Below are 4,273 nucleotides of genomic sequence, written 5' to 3' on the forward strand. Positions count from 1 at the left end.
TAAACTCTCACGCCGGCCAAGAGGCCCTTTTCCCGGGCACGCACGCTCGATGAGCCGGCCCGCTATTATTAAACTCTCACGCCGGCCAAGAGGCCTTTTTCCCGGCCACGCACGCTCGCGGAGCCGGCCCGCTATTATTAAACTCTCACGCCTGCAAGGAGGCCTTTTTCCCGGGCACGCACGCTCGCCGGGCCGGCCCGCTATTATTAAACTCTCACGCCTGCAAGGAGGCCTTTTTCCCGGGCACGCACGCTCGCCGGGCCGGCCCGCTATTATTAAACTCTCACGCCTGCAAGGAGGCCTTTTTCCCGGGCACGCACGCTCGCCGGGCCGGCCCGCTATTATTAAACTCTCACGCCGGCCAAGAGGCCCTTTTCCCGGGCACGCACGCTCGATGAGCCGGCCCGCTATTATTAAACTCTCACGCCGGCCAAGAGGCCCTTTTCCCGGGCACGCACGCTCGATGAGCCGGCCCGCTATTATTAAACTCTCACGCCGGCCAAGAGGCCTTTTTCCCGGCCACGCACGCTCGCGGAGCCGGCCCGCTATTATTAAACTCTCACGCCTGCAAGGAGGCCTTTTTCCCGGGCACGCACGCTCGCCGGGCCGGCCCGCTATTATTAAACTCTCACGCCGGCCAAGAGGCCCTTTTCCCGGGCACGCACGCTCGATGAGCCGGCCCGCTATTATTAAACTCTCACGCCGGCCAAGAGGCCCTTTTCCCGGGCACGCACGCTCGCCGAGCCGGCCCGCTATTATTAAACTCTCAGGCCCGCTATTATTAAACTCTCACGCCGGCCAAGAGGCCCTTTTCCCGGGCACGCACGCTCGATGAGCCGGCCCGCTATTATTAAACTCTCACGCCTGCAAGGAGGCCTTTTTCCCGGGCACGCACGCTCGCTGAGCCGGCCCGCTATTATTAAACTCTCACGCCGGCCAAGAGGCCCTTTTCCCGGGCACGCACGCTCGCCGAGCCAGCCCGCTATTATTAAACTCTCACGCCGGCCAAGAGGCCTTTTTCCCGGCCACGCACGCTCGCCGAGCCGGCCCGCTATTATTAAACTCTCACGCCGGCCAGGAGGCATTTTTCCCGGGCACGCACGCTCGCCGTGCAGGCCCGCCATTTGCCTACCACACCGCCGTCTGGCGGACACCAAGCGGTACCGCCGACCCCTCCCGTTGAAAATGAATGGGGGATTTTTTTTCAATCCCCCAAGCCGGCCAAGAGGCCTTTTTCCCGGGCACGCACGCTCGATGAGCCGGCCCGCTATTATTAAACTCTTACGCCTGCAAGGAGGCCTTTTTCCCGGGCACGCACGCTCGCCGAGCCGGCCCGCTATTATTAAACTCTCACGCCTGCAAGGAGGCCTTTTTCCCGGGCACGCACGCTCGATGAGCCGGCCCGCTATTATTAAACTCTCACGCCGGCCAGGAGGCATTTTTCCCGGGCACGCACGCTCGCCGTGCAGGCCCGCCATTTGCCTACCACACCGCCGTCTGGCGGACACCACGCGGTACCGCCGACCCCTCCCGTTGAAAATGAATGGGGGATTTTTTTTTACAATCCCCCAAGCCGGCCAAGAGGCCTTTTTCCCGGGCACGCACGCTCGATGAGCCGGCCCGCTATTATTAAACTCTCACGCCGGCCAAGAGGCCCTTTTCCCGGGCACGCACGCTCGATGAGCCGGCCCGCTATTATTAAACGCTCACGCCTGCAAGGAGGCCTTTTTCCCGGGCACGCACGCTCGCAGAGCCGGCCCGCTATTATTAAACTCTCACGCCGGCCAGGAGGCCTTTTTCCCGGGCACGCACGCTCGCCGTGCAGGCCCGCCATTTGCCTACCACACCGCCGTCTGGCGGACACCACGCGGTACCGCCGACCCCTCCCGTTGAAAATGAATGGGGGATTTTTTTTTACAATCCCCCAAGCCGGCCAAGAGGCCTTTTTCCCGGGCACGCACGCTCGATGAGCCGGCCCGCTATTATTAAACTCTCACGCCGGCCAAGAGGCCCTTTTCCCGGGCACGCACGCTCGATGAGCCGGCCCGCTATTATTAAACGCTCACGCCTGCAAGGAGGCCTTTTTCCCGGGCACGCACGCTCGCCGGGCCGGCCCGCTATTATTAAACTCTCACGCCGGCCAAGAGGCCTTTTTCCCGGGCACGCACGCTCTCCGGGCCGGCCCGCTATTATTAAACTCTCACGCCTGCAAGGAGGCCTTTTTCCCGGGCACGCACGCTCGCCGTGCAGGCCCGCCATTTGCCTACCACACCGCCGTCTGGCGGACACCAAGCGGTACCGCCGACCCCTCCCGTTGAAAATGAATGGGGGATTTTTTTTCAATCCCCCAAGCCGGCCAAGAGGCCTTTTTCCCGGGCACGCACGCTCGCCGGGCCGGCCCGCTATTATTAAACGCTCAGGCCGGCCAAGAGGCCCTTTTCCCGGGCACGCACGCTCGCCGGGCCGGCCCGCTATTATTAAACTCTCACCCCTGCAAGGAGGCCTTTTTCCCGGGCACGCACGCTCGCGGGGCCGGCCCGCTATTATTAAACTCTCACGCCGGCCAAGAGGCCTTTTTCCCGGGCACGCACGCTCGCCGAGCCGGCCCGCTATTATTAAACTCTCACGCCTGCAAGGAGGCCCTTTTCCCGGGCACGCACGCTCGATGAGCCGGCCCGCTATTATTAAACTCTCACGCCTGCAAGGAGGCCTTTTTCCCGGGCACGCACGCTCGCGGGGCCGGCCCGCTATTATTAAACGCTCAGGCCGGCCAAGAGGCCCTTTTCCCGGGCACGCACGCTCGATGAGCCGGCCCGCTATTATTAAACGCTCAGGCCGGCCAAGAGGCCCTTTTCCCGGGCACGCACGCTCGCAGAGCCGGCCCGCTATTATTAAACTCTCACGCCTGCAAGGAGGCCCTTTTCCCGGGCACGCACGCTCGATGAGCCGGCCCGCTATTATTAAACTCTCACGCCTGCAAGGAGGCCTTTTTCCCGGGCACGCACGCTCGCCGGGCCGGCCCGCTATTATTAAACTCTCACGCCGGCCAAGAGGCCTTTTTCCCGTGCACGCACGCTCGCCGAGCCGGCCCGCTATTATTAAACTCTCACGCCTGCAAGGAGGCCTTTTTCCCGGGCACGCACGCTCGCCGGGCCGGCCCGCTATTATTAAACTCTCACGCCTGCAAGGAGGCCTTTTTCCCGGGCACGCACGCTCGCCGGGCCGGCCCGCTATTATTAAACGCTCACGCCTGCAAGGAGGCCTTTTTCCCGGGCACGCACGCTCGCCGGGCCGGCCCGCTATTATTAAACTCTCACGCCGGCCAAGAGGCCCTTTTCCCGGGCACGCACGCTCGATGAGCCGGCCCGCTATTATTAAACTCTCACGCCGGCCAAGAGGCCTTTTTCCCGGGCACGCACGCTCGCCGAGCCGGCCCGCCTTTTGCCTACCACACCGCCGTCTGGCGGACACCGACCCCTGGTACATCTGCCATTGAAAATGAATGGGGGAATTTTTTCAAACTCCCAATCCGAGCAAGAGGCCCCTTTTCCGGCCACACTCGCCCGCCGGGCCGGCCCGCTCTTTACCCCTGGTACCCCCAGCAACACCCCTGGTACCCCCAGCCTTGCCCCTGGTACCTCCCCCATTGAAAATGAATGGTGACCCCTGGTACCCCCAGCAACACCCCTGGTACCCTCAACCTTACCCCTGGTACCCTCAGCCTTACCCCTGGTACCCCCAGCCAGCTTCGCCCCTGGTACCCCCAGCCTTGCCCCTGGTACCTCCGCCATTGAAAATGAATGGGGGAATTTTTTCAAACTCCCAATACGACCAAGAGGCCCCTTTTCCGGCCAAACTCGCACGCCGGGCCGGCCCGCTCTTTACCCCTGGTACCCCCAGCTCTACCCCTGGTACCCCCGCCATTGAAAATGAATGGGGGAATTTTTTCAAACTCCCAATCCGACCAAGAGGCCCCTTTTCCGGCCACACTCGCCCGCCGGGCCGGCCCGCTCTTTACCCCTGGTACCCCCAGCCTTGCCCCTGGTACCTCCGCCATTGGAAATGAATGGGGGATTTTTTTCAAACTCCCAATCCGACCGAGAGGCCTCTTTCCCGGCCACACTCGCCCGCCGGGCCGGCCCGCTCTTTACCCCTGGTACCCTCAGCGGCACCCCTGGTACCTCCAGCCCTACCCCTGGTACCCTCAGCGGCACCCCTGGTACCCCCAGCGGCACCCCTGGTACCCTCAGCCTTACCCCTGGTACCCCCAGCG

Source organism: Hippocampus guttulatus, unplaced genomic scaffold (genome assembly GCF_054856545.1).
Source record: "Hippocampus guttulatus isolate MCC_2025c unplaced genomic scaffold, RoL_Hgut_1.0 HiC_scaffold_36, whole genome shotgun sequence".
Classification (NCBI taxonomy): Eukaryota; Metazoa; Chordata; class Actinopteri; order Syngnathiformes; family Syngnathidae; genus Hippocampus; species Hippocampus guttulatus.